Here is a 19,935-nt window from a genome sequence, read left to right as displayed (position 1 = left end):
GGAAATTTGTGCCAATTTTTTATTTAAAGCAGTCTATATTAAAACTATTTGCGCGATTACGAATTATACATACATACTTTGGCGGAAAAGTCAATTAATTCATCAAATATATCGGACGACGAACTCGTCCGGCACGCGGCACATCTCTGTCATAGTAACATACCGGTAATTTATTATCATAGAGAAGTGAAAGATTCATTGACAGTAAATTCCATCAATGGGAGAGATGCCCGTGTATAGAACACGACCTATCCCGCCGCCGATAAAACCCCTTGACAGTGGCGGCCGAAAGCAGTCCGACGCCGGCCGTCGTTGCGAACGGATATGTCGTCGTTGCTGTTCTCCGTCATCGTCTTCCGTTCACCACGAAGACAAACACTCGAATTGCGAGTAAACGCGCGATTGTCGCGCACATAATTTTTTCGAGCGATTACTCGACATCGTTTACTCGACACGTCTCTTTAACGCGACGATAATGACATTGATTAACAATGTGACCGTGTTAATGATGATCGGCAGTAAGCATGATAAAAAGAAACATGTGATATCGATTTAACGTTAAATTTAGAGTAATGATGTTTGGAAAAGACGATAGTTTTCGATCTGACACGCGTATACAAGCCACGTATGATTTGACAGCCGTTATGTGCGAATGTTTCTCTCTCTCCGAGTATTCGAACTATCGACGTTCTTTAAACGCGGGATCGACAGAGATGTAATTTAAACGGGAACTTTATCTGTTGAACGAGTGCGGTTCTGTTGAAAGTCAAGTGAATAACAATTGAAAGCGTCATTATACAATGCGCGCATTTTCAAGACAGTTCGCGCTCGCTATTGTGTAATATTATTCATTTTCCGATACAGACACGCTGTGCTTATCCGCAGTTTTGCGATAATCTAAAGGCTTTTCCACCTACAGCTGACCTACGTATACTGTATGTGTGCGTATATACGTGACAGTCGTTTATCTCGAATGCGTGAATGTATAAGCGCGTTTTACGACATTTGCGGTGACAGTTCACGCGCGCGGGAAAAGATAGCGATCGAGATACATCGATTCTTACGATCGACCGCAATGGATCGCATAGCCTGGCAGGGATTAGATTAAACGCCCGATCGTATCGAATTTCTACAAAGATCTCGTCTGGATGCTGTAACCAAAGCTCTTACGGGTAATATTCCGAGAGTACAGAATTACACTGTGCGGGTGTTCACGAAGAATAGCGGTGTCCATTTATTCGACGACAATTGTCGATAGTATTGCTCGCGACGTAACAGCGATTTCTCCAAACGATTTAACTCGTCGACGATTCTCTTATCGTCGAAAAATCCCGAGAATGCTGACTAGATGAATCTGAAACTCGTTTGCGAGGTACGTGTGTGAGGAAAATCAATTTAGCGACATTATTGGCAAAACGGAAAATTGACAGTGACGGGCTACCGTCGTCGGCCATTGAGAGACTCTCGTAACACGGTGCACCGAAGGAGTCAGGAGAATCTGCATTAATTAATTGCAATCCGCAGTTGTCTCGCGGAGACTCGCCAGACGCCGCCGAAAGGCAAGTTCGAATTTTCATTGATTTCGTTAGAGTGCGTTTTCAAGTAATATGAGGCTGCATCTGAGAGGATAACGGTGTAGAGGGAAATCGTTTTCTCGAGAGTGCATGAAAATGGAAGGACTGGACTAGATCGTATTTCTTATCGCGAGACAGATATGATGCTATAGAACTTTTTAACGAAAGATTTAGTTATGTATTGAGAGCTGTGTAATTTGAATTTATATGACAAGAGAATGAGAATATAATCTGGATCTATGTATTTTTTTATACCGTGCAACATTTTAAATACCGTGCTTGCAATAAGAACATTTTGTTTTACAAAATTTGTATTTGTAGTTAACGATAACGATTATTTAATAGCGGCAATTAAAAAATTATTGTGAACAGGAATGCGAATAAATATGCACCACATATGATACTTTTTTCATACTAGAGAAAAACTCTTTGCTTCTTTTTATTTTTACGGCTCTGCTATAAAAAATGGTTTCAATTTTGTTGAACGTGAATATTTTATGTTTCTTTTTTATATTTCTATTAAGGAAAAGGAGAAATATAATCTTGAGAATGATTATTTTAGAGTATATTTAAACTTGTGGGTAAACACAAAAGGCGAGTAATTATTAAGATTAAACCGCTCGGGAAGTGATTGTCGGACATTCATAAAGTCTCCCTGAGGTTGATTGGCCCCTTTATTGACGATATAATCGAATGAATTACGCGATCATTGGTGGGTTACTGTTTGCAGCAGTACAACATATTAATTTCCACAACTTCGGCGACGTTAATTTAACTTAATTCCTTTTATCAACAAAATTATTCATTAAGAAATCACGAGAGAATTTAGTTACAAAGTTGCAATAATTAATAAATAATAATCAAATATTTCAAAGTCATGATAATAGTTTCTTTAAAATTTATATTTTTATATACATATAAAAACTTTATATTTTTATATGTCGCGCTAAATTATTAATCTATCTTATAAATTTAATTTAGTATCTTTTTAAAAGAATCTATAATCGATATCTACTTTATATGTCGAACATAATAAATACGACGTTTATTCTATTTCGTGTTTATTTTTATAGGTAAAAATCGATTATTGCTTCAATTTCATGCCTAATAATTTTTGCCGGCGTTATCTTTTGCTTCTGAATCACGCTTAGGATCGACCGCAATTCCGGTAGTCTCCCTCTCAATGCATCACAACGAAATTACTGTCTACCAGTGCTTGAGGTCGATCACCTCTTTATCCCAATATCAACCGATTTAAAAACCGTTGCATTAAAGCGCCGAACATTTATGAAAGCGCAAGACTCCGAATTTTATTTTTATTTCTCTTTTGTACATACATATACATTATATATTTTTCTGATACTGAATTATTCATCATTTGATTTTTATTTATGGATGTTTTTATGATTTGAATTTAAAGCATTGTAAATTATAATCTTGAACTTTTATATATAAATATACAATCTATGATATTGCAAGTAATTAATATAATTGTAAAAAATAATGATTTTTTTCAATTTGTGCTGTATAACGAAATTAATTTAGCTTTTGCATATATTCAATATGCAAAAAATTGAAAAGATTTTTTATCGCATATTTTTCTCTCTCTCGTTATAATGGCGATTGCTCCATATTTTTTATCAACAGTCTTTTATCAAAAAGATTAAAAGAGAAGAGCGGTGAGTGATAGGAAAGCTACCATCTATATTACACCCACGCAGTTTCGTATTCCTGCGTAATATTTCGTATTACGCGCATTCTTTAGCACATGTTATCCCGTATTTTTCTGAAAACCGTCGCGTCTATTTGTGCACGCTAATAAATACGTTAATTTACGTGATGATAAATTGAAATAGTTGACACATGTCGCAATATCTCTGAACTAAAGTAACATTTGTGATCAGCCGTGTATTCAACTTGAAGCACAGGCGGAAATATGCTTTTATTTTTGGCGCCGAAAGGGCGCCGTGTTTCTTTCATAATCCAAAAAACAACAGAAAGATCAAAACATTGTCGGACTACTTTAGGATCATTTATCATAGTTCTTTCTCGAGTAAAGAGCGTGGGCGGAAAAGTTCACGGAATTTTAATTTCCACGCGTTTATAAATGCTATTTAATTTTATAAAAGTACTTGGGTTTTTACACGAGACACACATATGTATGTGTATGTGTATATATATGTATATATGTGAAGCAGCTTGGCTGTATATATGTATATACGAAATATTAAGTTATACAAATATTTTGGAATAGATTAATTATTTATTAGACGATAAGACGATTAATATATCACGGAATTTATGGTATTCTTATTTTATTTATTACTAAATTTTATTTTGTAATTTATTGCGGCTGTTTATTATTCGCGCGCCGATACTCGAGCAGGAAAACAGTGATAATGCGAGACACTCCGTCGACTTTTTGATGATTTAAGTATTTATGTATATAATTTAATATATAATATATAATTCAGAAGAACGCGCAGCAATACAATCGCAGGAGCGAGTAAATAAAACAAAGGTGTAAGCTCCATGATACATTCAATATCTAATAAATAATTAACCCCTATATTTTAAAATACTTATATATTTATTATAATTTATATATAATTTAACATGTCGTTATTTAATATAATTATCCTATAGCGCGAAGTCTAAATATCTAGAATGTAAGCGACACATTCCCGAATTTGGTGCACCTAGTCATAGACGATTGTTTCGCCCTCTTCGTGATACCGTACCCAAAGGGTTAATCATCAGGATCTTAAAGCGCAACGGATGTCGCCTGCATCTCCGTTTTGCATGCTATTGTCGTAAAGGAAACAATGGACGACATTTCCGAGCTCTAGTTCTCTCTCTCTCTCTCTCTCTCTCTCTCTCTCTCTCTCTCTCTTTTCGTTTCTCACTTACACGTCAGTCTTGTATTTTCCTCTCTCGGTGCCTGGCGCGTGGTATCTAAGAGATCGCTCGTCTGGAAACCACCCTTTCCGAACCCACTCGTCCGCGACAACGCGACGATCTAATGAACGGAATAAACCGCGCGAAAAGTATTTTATTAAACGCTTTCATTGGGTATTGTTGAAAATCATTTTAAATAGATTACTTTTAAAATCAGTTTTGCGGTGGTCATTTTTTCGAATTAAAAAATCGCACGAAAATAGAAAAGGAAATCACTTAATTTTTATGAAAAATATAAGTTATAACAAAATTATGAAAAAGTGTTTTAATCTCGAATTTCTTTGTATATTTATGTCTATGCGCGAAACAACGAGAAGTCTGTCGATCTGTAAAAATATTGACTATTTATAATCTCGTATTGACTATTTATAATTATTTTAAATTTTTTTACAGCAAAGCGCAAGATTAGACATACAGGGATATAAAATTTTAATATTTGTATATTATTTATTGCTGCGCTTTTCATGTTTCATCAAGTGTAGTATTTATACACAAAATTATTATTTGATTTTTTAAAAATCTCTGTGAAATTGGGAGAAATATTCAATGCACGATCACAGGCTATTATTAAGTCGGTATTAGGGATGGCTGAATGGAGAATCGGCAAAGCAACGACAAAGCTTCGTTAATGAAAGGATTCGCGATATCCTTCACCGCGGTCTCACAAAGCTCGGTAATATCATTAAATCGATCGTTGGATAATGTCATTGGTCTCCTTTTCCATTTCGTATCTTTATACTAAATAGCGAAGCGGGTTTTTCCGCGCTCGCAATAAAAAAAATAGAAATAGATTTCTCTTCGGGAAACGTGCATTTCGCTTTCGCTTCTTTTATATTTTAACTCACGAGAATAATCTCAATGCTCTGCATATTTTCGTGACAATAAAATGTGCTCGCGCATATCGACCTGAAAGATATTTTTGGAAGACTTTGCAAGATACGAATATTAATTTGGTTCATTAATTAATTCAGACACCTTTATTTTTGATACGTGTACGTCTGCCGGATTGTACAAATCCATCCGTATAATCATTTGTATGTTAGAGATGATTTTACTTTCATAAGCGTACGTGAATAATCTCTACGATATTTTATTGATATTTGATCTCCTTTAGTAATAATTAATTAAAACGTGTTAGAAGGGAGTTTAAAACAAGAATGTTTAAATATGAGCGAAAAGAGTTTAACTTCTTCGCTGAATCACTGAAATAGTTTCTTGCGGGTATAATTAATATATATATAAGTCACTATAATATTACAATGAAATATGAGATTAATTTCTGAACAGAGGATATTGCAGAGAAATATAACTGAATATGTAATTTATTATTTTTAAAAACGCATAAGGCCAATTTTGTACAATAATTATATAACTACACGAGTTTATATATATTTTGCAAATTGCAAATGTGCAAATTCAGATCATCAACGCGACTGTACTATTTCAATACTCAACTATTAGTTCTGTCAGGACCTTGCAATATTATTTGCGTTTCTACTACTTTTAATATTTATGTCAATTGTAAAGTAATATAATAAATAATCTGTCATTTTTTCAAGATAATTTGTTCAACAGCAACAATGTTGAATTGATCAATCATAAATTTTCGACATGCAATTTGCACAATCAATTAACATTATTAACATGTCGGTTTAATGTAATGCGATACATTTTCTCTCTGCCAATAATAATGTGTCATATACGTAGTTGCGACGATGAAATAAAAGTATTGTAATCGTAAGATAAAGTGCGTACGAGAATGAAGCCAAGTTAAGCGGAAAAACGTGCTCGCAATAGATTATTCGCGGACGATGCATTTCGCTTGTTTTACGAAAAGAAGTACGCTTGAGGTTTTACTCAATAAATCATGTTGCGAACGGCGGAGCAAACCTGAAGGTTTTATTGCGTACGAATACTACGACTATGCGAGGTTGTCATGAATGACGGATGTAGCATGTCAATGATTTTTATCGTGGCACGTGTGACGCCGATAACTTACATACGCGTGGAAAAAAAGATACGAGATATGGCGGAGATGCGTATAATATGTATGAACTGAGCGTTTGACATTTTGTGCAGAACGTTTATTAAAATATGGATGTGGCGCGCAAAGCTCGTCATCAAATAAAATTTTGTTCTTTATTGAATTCCAAGTGTGTGTAAACACACATTTTTTTAAATAGAATTTTCAATCGCTGATTATATAGATATTTAAAATATACAAATAGTGAAATATACTAATTGAATTTGTCATAAAATTAATTGCATCGATCAAAGAAACTAATATTTTCTTGTCAATACAATAAGACAAGGAAACTCGTAATATTCTATATATGTTCTATATCTTTGTTATGTGATAAACGATAATTACGTTTAAAATTGCATCCGCAAGTTCTATTAGGCGCATTAATTATGTTGCATATTTTTACTGTTTTGTAGGTAGAAGATATCGTAAAAGAGATCAAATAGAATTTATAATGAAGCAACTATATTACTTGCAAGCCGCATCACAAAGTCTCGTGATTTTTAATCATCTAATGCAGTCGTTTTCTCTCTGAGAAAATGAATGTGAGTGTAATTACTGCAACCTATAATAGCAAGTCGAATTACACTCACGGCTTTCTTCTAGCCTCTTTTTACTGTCCTTTTATTTTGTCTTTCAAATTTGAGCTTATAGGAAATGATTTCATGAGATAGAGTTTCGAAAGATTTTTTTTTTGGAGAAACAATTTTGGAATCTGCTACTTTTTTATGAAAAAATTCACATACTTAAAAAAATGCACGTGAAATTAGAGCCTTATTTTTTTAACGAAATTATTTTTGTTGTTTAAAATATCAGCAACAAAAAATGCTGTTTTTCTTCTATCTTGCAAAAGTTTATTAACGAATGATCGTCTCGATCGTAAGAAATTTTTCCAGCGAAAAGAATTGATATTGATTAAGAAAAGAAGGGGGAGGGAGGATAAACGTTACATAAACGAAAGGTACCATAATTTGGCCGAATTCAATGGACACGTCAGCCAATTTACTAGATAACTAGCGTGGTCCAACCAAGTGGAACGTGCTGATATACAGCAGCGGTGCGTTTTTTTTGTAGAGAAGCCAGAAGTATTGATTTACCTGGTCAGTCGTGTTAAGAGATAAGCCCGCTTACGTATTGCTTACTACACAATTCTTAAATAAACTCCGCAAAAATAAACTCCAATTAACAAGCGTCTCGTATTCAGCTTGTATTTAGCTCGATTAGGATCGCATTGGGAATAATGTTTCCACGGTCGCCGTATCAGGAATAATATAGCTTGATTGTTTTAATCAGCTTAATTTCATCCTACAAAAGGTTTTCTAAGTTTAAAATCCAATCCGGATTTCAAAAAAATATTTAGATAATTAAAACTGAAAAAGTAACAGAAATTGAAGAGTGATCGATCAATTATAAAAAATAAAAAATTTTTTAGACATATTTTTTACATACATATATGTATTATATATATATATATATATATATATATATATATATATATATTATTTTTAATATATATATATATATATTATACTAGTAATGCACAGTCGCACACATTTATATTGCGATTTTATTAGTAGAGAAATACTAATTTAATAGAAAATTTTAGTAGAGAAATTTGTAAATTATGTGACACATTCATACATTATTTACATTATATACAGTTTAAAATTTTCATCCTCATTCAAATTTGTAAAAAGTGCACTAAAATATTACTATTTCGAAAAATTATCTCATTTAGATTTTTAGATTAAACACATGCATACTGCAGAGTTGCAGAGTTATATTTTTTTACATCAAAGTAATAATCTGTACCGCATGATTGGACGTTCTCTTTGTCAAGAAAATCTCACAAAATTAAATATTGCTGCATGCGTACACGGTCGCGAAAATAACCATAAATAAACCCTTTCGCGAAAGCACCAAGTTAATTAAATTTGAGGATAGCGTGGCTCGCATTAATTATCGGTGTGGAAGGAAGCTTTTGAGAGAACGACACACGTCACTCGAGCTGTTTCATAGTAGGGGGCCAAAATTCGATAGCCTTATGGGATCATACATCTTGTTGCGAAATTTATAAAACTGAACTGTTACGGGATGTGTATATGCAAGTTGTTATTAATTAAAATAATAAATAAAAATCAAACAATACAATAATAGGCCAACTTGCGAACCGAATGTGATTACGAAATTACAAGATTCTTTATTACAGGCATACAAAAAATAAAAAATATAATAAAAAATAATACTAAAATTAAATTTAATTACAATAATACAATAATAGGCCAACTTGCGAGCCGAATGTGTGTGTGTGTGTGTGTGTGATTACGCAATTACAAGATTCTTTATTACACGCACACAAAAAATAAAAAATATAATAAAAAATAATACTAAAATTAAATTTAATTAATAAAAAATAATACTAAAATTAATAATAAATTTAATTTAATATTATTTTTTATTGTATTTTTTATTTTTTGTAAAATTAAATTTAATTTTAGTGTTATTAGATTTTTTTAATTTTTTGTGTGCCTGTAATAAAGAATCTTGTAATTTCGTAATCACACACATTCGGCTCGCAAGTTGGCCCATTATTGTATTGTCTGATTTTAATTTATACACGAATTTTAGCTTAATTTCATATTATTTACATTATTATTATTTAAAATAATAAATATATATAAAAAGTAATCATTGGTTCGTGTTAACTCAGAACAAATTTAACGATGACAAGATCAATATGAGCTTTTAGGTCTGATTCATATGTTATAAAATACGTGCAGTAGACTTTTTATAGTGTATCTTTTGCATTTCCGTCGTAGAAGGGTGATTCCCACAGTAAATACTAGTTTCGATCTTTACTCAGGGATTCCTCGATTAAAGATAAGCATTTAACTAGGATTCAACGTTTAAGAAATAAACGTTCAGGAACGCATAGAGATGAATTTTCTCTAAAAATCGATCTTAAATTGATTGCACATTGCACATTAAATATATGTATCTAAATCTAGTATAATATCGTTGATATGAATTCTCTTTATAATAAATAATCATTTACAAGCGTTATTTTAAAAAAAGATATTTATAACAAAATGAGTACGCGTTTTATTTTTTATTATTTTTTAGTATATAAAGTACAAAACAGAGAGCAACTGTATTTAACGACAAAAATATAATATTACTTTCTTTGTTAATGTAATCTAACAAAATATTTCAGATATAAAAAATATAATTTCGTTTTTAAAAAAAGATATTTATTATTCATAAAAAACAATTAAATTAAAATCTAAAATAAGAGATCAAAATTTTAAAGAAAAAAGGAAGATTATTTAAGCAATCAAGTAGCTTATCAAGAATGAGATGTATACTATTAACAATAAAAAAGAAATGTATTGTAAATATTTTATAGCACGTGCTTTAAGTATGCAAAGGTTTACATTAGTCTTGTCATTGCTGTTTTAAATTGATTACACACCATTATATTTTTTATATCTGAAATATTTTGTTAGATTACATTAACAAAGAAAGTAATATTATATTTTTGTCGTTAAATACAGTTGCTCTCTGTTTTGTACTTTATATACTAAAAAATAATAAAAAATAAAACGCGTACTCATTTCGTTATTTAATAATTAACAACAAAAAATTTATTTTTTGTTATATAACGGTGTAATTCAATTAAGCAACATGCAAAACACTCGTATATTGCGTATTATTAATAATAATATTTAGTAAAATGATATCGTCATTGCAAGACTTCTAAAGCTTTTGTTATATAACAGCTACAAAATAAATTTTTTAATTAAATTGTAATCGTTCCTGAATATAGCTTTATAAAATCCACATATAAGAATGAATAATCCATAGAAGGATTATTCATTCTTTTTAAATAAGCAGATTGAACTTACAAGCAAAAATTAAAGATTTTATTACATTCTTTAATATATTGAGCAACTTTATGCAGGTTGATTAGTTTCTAATAAAAGAGAAAACGTAGCATAATAAATAAAATATAATTTAAGAACCATTTAGTTATATGTTTGTAAATCTGAAATGACATTTAGAATTGCTTTTTTCAACACATGAATTTCTTTATATTTCTTCTCAGAGTTTCGGGCTACGCATATATCATGATGCCGGACCATCGTTTCGTTCGCGGATGTGTTTGTTACGAGAGTCGCACTTATTTTTATTTCCTGTTTCTCTTTCCCGGTTTAGCTCACAGCATCCAAACAAGTACTGCAGATTACATACATCCATTTTCACATGAATGTAGAAACACCAAGAACACGTGCTACGCTAATCTCCGAACAAGCGTGTATATATATCTGTTCTATTTTACTCTCGTGAATTTACACTGGGCAATAAATCGCGAATGAGGTTTACGACCGATACGTGTCTCTAAATGTCATCTTTGTGAAAAATAAATTTTTCTTAAGAGCTTAACAATAATGATTTTTAATTATAATGACGATTAAAAATCGACGATTATGTGATCTACATACATAAAATATATATTTATATTATAAAAAATGTTATATTGAATGTGTAACACAGATTTAAAATATACAGACATAATAACGCAGACATAAAATTAAAAAAATTCAATTTTCTGTATTTTTTTAAATATTTGCTTTTAATTTTTTTATACAATAATAGTTCTTACAAGAAGATTTAACGATAGAACAATATTTTGGAATATCTATATTATTGAGGTAAATAAATTTGAATGAAATATTTTTTATACATGTACGAAAAGTAATATTTCACGCATGTATAATGAATATAAACTAATTTGGAAAGAAAATAACACCGATAATTGATCGTTTGGTCCTGACAGTATTTAGTTTATTTATCTGTGATGTTGTGGAAGGAAAAAATCTATATAGACTTGTCAGGGAACATCTCTACGCGAGTAATCGATTTTCTTTCATCGCCGGGACGAGATCGGGAATCGCTCTCGTACGCGGGCACCGATGACGAACTTAATTGAATTTAATCTCGATTTAAGCATCTGCCTCGAGCAGAGCACGCCAATGTTCGGTCCAACAATAGAATCACTTTGGCCCCGTGTATGTACACGTGCCAGTCATTTTCAGGCGGCGGCGGCGGCATCCCTCGAAAAGAATCTGTTCTAAGTTCTAAGACGATTCGGGGACAATCCGCGATTTCTATGACGAATACTTCGAAATAATTATTTAATAAGAATGAAATATTTAAGGAGGAAAATAAATGTTATTACACACACTTTTTAAGAGGATAAAAAGATTTGGCGATAAAATTTCACATTAAAAGAAGTTCTCGTGCACCTCAATGTAATAATCAACGATAAATTGTTCAAATATTGACAAATAAATTATTCTCTTTCTCGTTAACTGCAATCGATTAAAATATATATGAGTTCAAATACATATACATGTTTAATAAGTTGGTCGAAAATTAATGATGCATTAAATTATAAAGCCAATATCGAAGAAATATTGTGTCAGTTTTGCCATGAATAATTCAATTCGCATTTGTCATAGGACGCAATTTAACTTGGAACAATGCGTTTGAAATTTCATGATATTTCGTCGAACTCTCGCCTCAAACGAATCCGCGATGGCTAAACGATTCGGCCGTCGTTAAATTTAATTCTTCGGGGATCGTTAAGAGCGGCAGGAGTTTAAACTCGTTCCTAACGTTTCCTTAATTTTGCGGCCGCGCTACTACGCTCGACCGCGTCTGAAATCCGAAACTTTTTCCTCTCACGTCGGAAAAATGAAATTCTTACGGAGAAGTAAGTCCCGGCAAATTGCCGGGAACAAAAGTTTAAAGGTCTCGATTTGTCTTCCAGCGTGCGAGAATATTTTCCCCGTGTTAAATTAGTTCGTGAAACATTAATTGAGTATGCCGTTGGCATTCGCGCGCGTTCGCTGTAGGGATCGCGCGTTTTAATGTGTAATTCTTCCTCGTCCGCGACTTTGTGAACTCTACGTTTAATCTTAGACAATCGCTTAATCTTAATTCTTCAATCACTTGTCTGCTTTTTTTTCTTGCAAATTATTTTAATTTCTTTTAACTATCATATAACGCATCTTTCAAGTAATTTAGCTATTTTTCCATTATTTTATTTTATTTCTTAATAATCATATTATTATATGTTACTCCAATTCTATCATCCAATCCTATCATCGGGTATAAGAAGAGATTTCTTCGTCATATTTCGTGTACGCGATGCACCATGTGTGCACTCTGATAAAATGTGAAAAAATTGCAATTATTAAACGCGAATGAATTTATAGCGGATTAAAAAATGCGAACGATTTAAAAAATGCGAAGAAATAACGTCGAGCGCATCGAGGGTGTCTAGTGATTATGATCAGCGGCAGACTCGACCTCTCACGAAAGCCCGTCTGGATTTCGGATCGCGTGATACCGTGGCATGACTATTGCGAGAGAATAAAGCGAAAGCTGCCAAGATAGGCCGAACGTAACTTGCGAAAAATAGTGAAATGTATCGCGGTATTTTCGTGAGAGTCTGCACGAGCATGCGGAAACGTTTGCAAGGCAAGAATTTCCGTATAGATAAGGGATGCGCGCGATATCCAAGCGAGTGATCTCTAAAGATACTTCACTTCTAGAGCTTTGACGAAAAATAATGTCAAAGATCTTTGAGACGCGTTTATACTCCTTATCTTCTGATTATATTATTTATCATTTATAAAAGTATTATAAAAAGTATTATAAAAACATAAAAGCCAATATGCAAACAACTTGTATGTTTTTTTTTTATTAAATAATACAACAGGTTCGCTTTTAATTTAATAAATTTTTTTTTTTTTTAATTTAATAAAACATTATTTATGTTACTTATATTTTTGCATAATAAACTTTTCAGTCAAACAAAGTAATATATAATTCATTGATTAAAAAATAAGGTTAATAACCGATTAGATAAATAATTAAAATAAATTAAAGTAATAAAATATCAAACCTTTTTTCTTCTTTCTATATATATACGTATGTACTGATAAATATATTATACTTTGGAATATTTGAACAATGTATTACATTTAGAGATAACATATTAATCATGTTATTTAATCGATTTGTAATTTATATATATGCAAGAATCTAGATATATTATTACCACAGTATATCACTGGGATTTTCTTTTGCTGACGTTTTAGATATATGTATATATATCATACACACTTAGATTATTAAAGCTATATTAAAGAACGTATCAGTAACTGTTTACAATAAAAATCGATAGATAGCTGGATTTAGATCCTTCTATGCTCTTATACAAATTTGTAATCAATCATTGGAGTAACAATCAGATGTATGTACAAGCAGATAAAACATTCGACTAATTGCTGTTTTCAATAGTTATCATGTGTTGTATCATTTTTATATTGTCTCTTTCAATTTAAGATAAAAGATCTCGCGTATATCTTTATTTATTTCTAGCAAATATTATTTTAATTCTTGACAATTTTATACTCTTTAATGCTCATAATATTAAAATAAAAATTCTATAAAATTATATTCCTCGATATAATAAAAATAGTTTTGGAATATTTAATATAGATACTTTTTTCAGATGGGGAGAGCAAATATTAAGATCTAATATAGCCAAAAAGAAAAACAAGAAACAGAGAAAAAGTGAAATCAAGTGAAATCTAGACTTAATTAGTTTAAATTGAAAAACACATTTGCGAGGTGTTTGCAGGCGTAAAATAAAATTTAATTACATTTTGAAACGCGTTTATGCCATCGAGCATATCTCTTAACGATAGGTGCGTGCAAATCTATTTCATCAGCGGGTGTTGAAGGCGGTTTTTAAATACACGCGAGACTATAATATCGCGACCATGAAATCAACCGCTCAATTCACTCACGGGAACAAAGTCTCCTATTTAATAACAAGTTACCTGTAGCCAGCGACACGATCGGCGCCGTTGACGGTCGACTTCGGTGTTATTTTAAAAATGTGAAGGCCGAAAGGTAGCTTTATAGTATCGATAATCTGAAATTGCCGTGGCGGATTTTATCGTTGAATTATCGTGGTACACACTAAAAAAAATTTGTATCCAAATGAGTTCGAGTTTTCGCACGAAGGTGTCGATTTTCGATCCTTATCGAGGTGAACGTTTGATGAATTAGGTAAATTCATTTTTTCGCGACTTATTCGTATAGAAATATCAAGTGTGTTTGGCAAAAAAATCAAGTTGTACGACTCGATTAAAATTGTAACTACTGTTTTATATTTATATAATTATTGTTTTTATTTCTATCGTTTTATCTATCGGGGATCGTATATTTTGTTTCACATTTAACAATATTTCCTTTCTCATTTCTTTTCTTTTGAAGAGTGCTTATTCGAGAACCCGTAATTACTGTTTATCTTTTAACGTACTCCGTATATTATGAATATGCATCGATTATGAGCCTACATTTATATTTACATACGCTTTTACATGCAAACGCTGTTTATGCAATGATCGATTATTTCATCGATTTACGACGCCGTATCACAAGGTTTCGTTGATATTTTACGCACGATTACACTATTTTTGACTTGTATTTTGCGCGTATAGCGGTTATACATAACCGCTTATTTAAAGCTCAAGCCGTCAATTATTCGAAATGTCACTCTCCGCCCACCACGTCATTCATTTATTGTGAACATTGACATTCTGACGCTTCGTTGCTTTGATGCATTCTGCATTTAAATTGCACAAAAACATCCGTAAGCTTTTTGTGTTGCATTGTGTAATTATGCAATTAAAAATTATTATCGCTTCGTAATTTACTCATCGGAGCTTGAATAATTAATATTATTTAAATGCGTATATTATTTAAATACGTGCATATTTTTCTTGTTGATTTTCAAGTTACTGATTCGAGTTATTGATTGTTCCCTATATGTGTATATAATATTGATATATGATAGCGATATTACCGTCGATCTCTTTACGCGCTACCGATGTAAATCGCTCGTACGAGCATCTGGGATTTATGCTTTCCGCGGGCACGTTCTGGGGTTATCTTTCACATCACCGGTGAAGCTAACCCGGCTGCAGTGGATGCACTTGGCTTTCGTCATCCAAGTCTCATTTCATTCACGGCACGACCGCCCCCGTCCGTTCCGTCAACTCCGATTTCTCTCTTTCTTCCTTCTGCTCGCGCCTTTCCGCTTCTCAACTCCTTACCTTCTCTTTTTTGCCATTTCGACCGCGCGACTTCGCATTCATCTTCTTTCAGTATGTTTGTCTCCATTCCTTTCTTCCGCCTTTCCTACCCTCGCTCGTTCTCTCTTTCGTTTCTTGAAATATCACACGTATATATAGCCACTAGTAAAGCTTCAGTTTCATCGGTATTCTTCAACTTCATCGGCGAACTTAAAAGCAAAAAGAGAACAAAAGCCCGGCCGAGCTTTTGTACATGTACACAAGCGTGATTACTCATACGCGCGGACTCGCGTTGAACGAAAGAAGAGAGATTTCAGTCCTTGTCCATTCGAGCAAGGATAACGGAAAAATCCTTTTAATCCTTCCCTGAAGAATAAGGCAGGCAGAACCGATGACAGTGGGGCGAATGCAAGACAATCTTCTTTCACTGCACATATACGTTGTCATCGGATCGTTTTGTCGTTGCGGTTTTTTTTTTATTGGCGCGCGTAAAGATAAAAGTACATAGAAGCGTATTCTCTAGCTAGACATAATCCTTTTTTTCTTATTTTTTGATTGTTTTTTTATGTTACTTCTTTATTATTTTTTATTTTATTTCATTTGTTCTGCTTTACGATTGTTTTCTGATAAAGTTCTTTATTAATAATATTATATATTTATGTTTTCTTGTATTTTTAAGGAATGTATTTCAAAGAACAGAATGTTGTTTGTTCCCTCTTTCTCTATCTTTATTGCTAATTTATATCAATTGTATTTACACGCTGATACAGCGGTTTTGTCGAACGATCGCATTTGACACTAGACCCAATTAAAACTTTCTTGTTCAAGACGGAAAGCGGATAGTCGATTTTGTCGGCTAATGCAACCCACTTTCGATTTGCGGAGTTACAAATTGAAAGAACCAATATCGTTGTAAAGATAAAGCTTGAAACAAGAAAGAAGCTTAATGTTCATTGCGTTCGTTATTACTGTCGATGCGCGGATAAAAAAACATCTTTTAAATCTTTATATTTTTCAAATTAGATATTACTTGTAATTTATTTTCTACATTTTACCGTCTCATAGCATAAAAATACAAAATTTTAATTAATCTTGAATCAAACTACTCAGATATAAATTTATCAATTTCATAATTTTATATTGTAACGTTATTATTAAGAATAAAGCTTGCGAGAATTTTATCCGATTTCTTAGGTTGAAAAATTAATTTTGTAGCTATAACAAGATTTCTGTAGGTATTCTTTGAAATAACATGATAAAAAAATTAAAAAATTCGAGCGGTCCATGATGCGTGTTCTGGGTTAGAAAAGAAAATCACTGGCGCTTAAATAATACAACTGCTTACAATGAATTCGTATTAGCTTCGTATATATATTATGCAAAAGCTCGTGTACAAAATAGTCCCGAGTCTCACGGTTAGACTTCCGCAAATAATGATACACTCGGTATGTGCGGAATGTACGGGGTTAGAAAATAAAAGAGAACGAACGCGAAGGACGACAAATTGCCCGGTTAAGTTAGTTGGCTAATTTTCTCAACGAAACAGCGCAAACATTCATTATTTAAACCCGCGCCGGGCTTAAATAGTTCAAATACCGCGGCGGTGGACATTGCTTCGTCGGGTAGTCCGATGCTGGTTAAGTCGGTCGTAGGTCGAAGGATGGTTTGGGTGCGGGATGGTCACGTGGGAGGTGGGGTGAACCGACGCGTGGTATGCCAACACGAAATCCTGGTTTCTCGAATCCGGATGCTGAAGGGTTGTGCGCACGGCGACCCATGGGACGAGAGCTCGCGGCTAGCTGGCTGGCCGTAGTAGTAGTAATAGAAAGTCCTTGGTATGCCACATGAACACCCTGAATATTGGTTATACGTACGTGCCTCACCTACCGCAACCAGCCGGATATGTCACTTCCGGGTGTGCACCGATTTCATTGCACCATCCCTTCTTCTTCCTCCTTTTCCTTCTGTTCGGCAATCGTCTTCGATTTCTAACGGAGACATTTCTGTTATATACTGGATCAGTCGACTACTTGTCGACGATGTAGACTAGTGACAGAAAACTGATATGTAATTATCCTTCTTCGTAAATTGTATAATAAAAGATTAAGTTATCTCTTCGCCGGAGAAATTATTGAATTTACACTGATATTATCGAATATATGTTTAAATGTCAGTGTAAATTTAACACTGTATCTGAATAAATATCAGTTAAATTTAAACACGTGTAAATGTTTAAAAAAAGATATTTCTTTTTTTTTAATTTTAGTAAAATGTTATTATGTAATTTTAATTTTAGTAAAATGTATTTAGAGTTGTGTAATATTTTAAACGAAAATCTATTAGCTCTCTATTTCTATAAGTAGAAACTCTCTTTATAAATAGAAACATAATAATTTATAACATAATCATTTCTTCATTTTTTGAACATAAGCTTTTGGAAATAGTAGCTGTTCGAAGTAGACGATTTATATGTGTGTGCGGGGCTTTTATTTAATCCTGAGAGATCAAAATGAAATAAAAGCATGTTTTCACATGTAACTTTTCTTTTTCCAGCTCGAAGAATACGCTGCGCAGCATCATATAAACCTAAGGGAGATTGAAAGGAAAGGAGAGAGAGAGAAAGACGAGTCGCCGTAACTATGTGAGTAAATTATCCAAGGAATAGACGTGTTATCGAGCTGTTATGTCTATACCAAGCACTTTTCTCTATTGCGATTCTTGCGACCAATTTTCTTTTCTCCCTTCCCGATTTTTCACACCATTATTTTCCTTTGGCTTTTTTGCCATGATACCGCACATTAATTTTTATCATATCCAATTTGTTTTACTCGCATCGATGATAATGCCGAATTGATTGATTCCACACATTTGCGCTTATAAATTGTTTTCGTGTTCGCTCGAATGAGTATTATATATAGCGGATACATAACATTGTCCTGACAATTGCTTCGCGTGTCCTATTCGTTTATATCCGATAATTTTTAGCCAATCCATAACTTTAATACATATTAATGTTCTCGTCAATATATTTCACCGTGACATAAAAGATAATTTAAAAATTATAGGATAATTTTAAATTCTATCAAACAAATCTTGGCATTGTTTTTGAATAAATCTGCAATAGATTCTTTATAAAAATTTGCTTAAGGAATATTTCTCTTCCATTTTTAACATTAAAATGTATGGATAGCCAATAAGTCTTAAAATTCCGTCAAATGAAATATTTAAAGTTAAATAAAAAATAAAACTTCTTTATAGAGTTTCTGTTATATTTTATATAATAATTTGTATATTTGTGCTATCCAAAATTTAGTTTTACTATTTGTATAATCATGTTATGCGATATTATCATATTATAGTCTTATTAAGGAAAAGTTGAGATGCTCTAAATTAATTACAAGTCTCACAAAGGAAAATTAGCAGTTTCGAGTCAACCTGTAAAGCATATTATCTGACTAACATAAAGGGTGTGCTCGGATGAATTGCTCGGATGTCGGGGTGATGCTCGTAATTTATTGCGCTTCCCTCTGATTTTCTTTGTACGTTTGCATCACGTCCGTTCCTCTGCAACAGAATAGTTTGTGGTGGCGAATGCTTATTAGATCCTTTGAAATTTTGATTTAGAGCGTAATGTTGAAGTGGCGCATGTCTCACGTATATGTTACTTTCTCAAACTTACATAATAGCCCTCTTGTATATATGTTGTTGAGAAAGCCTCTGGTGCATGATAGATGCGCGAAAGATTATAACTATAATTTTAGTGGAAAAGTATTTACAATGCGGTCGTTGAAAATGTGACTGTTATCACAATTGTGAATACGTGATTTTTCATAACGCAGAACTTCTCTAATAGGATAAACATATCGCATGCGCAAAAGTATTCTTTCATTTTAATTCTTTCACATTCGTTTGACTGTTTCCCTTCTTCTTAGCAACAATTTTATAAAAGCCTTTACTCACTTTTTTTTTTAAATTGCATAACGCGAGCATGAATATATTTCGTGCGAAAGAATTTTAGAATATCTTAATTTATTACATTCTGAACAAATTGTATATATAATATATTGTTTATATAATTATTTATTCATTCATTTAATATTTATTTGATTGATCTAAAAGTGTATAAAAAGCATAAAACAAGCATTTTTAGTGCTTCTCTATCATTTTATCGAATTGTTAGGATAATTAATTATTATCATGACAC

General features: G+C 32.4%; 1 protein-coding gene across 5 annotated transcripts in view; it reads left to right on the top strand.

Annotated features, from left to right (window-relative positions):
- The window catches only part of Oamb (Octopamine receptor in mushroom bodies), a 126,732-nt gene that overhangs the window by 13,350 nt on the left and 93,447 nt on the right, over positions 1–19,935 (top strand). For 2 of the 5 annotated variants that reach the window (XM_085487238.1, XM_085487233.1), the window contains exons 1-2: positions 309–1,559; positions 18,285–18,372. The gene's annotated coding sequence lies outside the window, so the exon portion shown is untranslated. Of the gene's footprint in view, positions 1–308; positions 1,560–18,284; positions 18,373–19,935 lie in introns of those variants that run through there. The other 3 variants (XM_085487236.1, XM_085487235.1, XM_085487234.1) reach the window with 3 other exon arrangements.

The sequence above is a fragment of the Nylanderia fulva genome, unplaced genomic scaffold (genome assembly GCF_048542155.1).
Source record: "Nylanderia fulva isolate GAGA-0341 unplaced genomic scaffold, ASM4854215v1 Scaffold51, whole genome shotgun sequence".
Classification (NCBI taxonomy): Eukaryota; Metazoa; Arthropoda; class Insecta; order Hymenoptera; family Formicidae; genus Nylanderia; species Nylanderia fulva.
The sequence above is the reverse complement of the archived record's forward strand: the minus strand, read 5'-3'. Positions and strand labels throughout refer to the sequence as shown.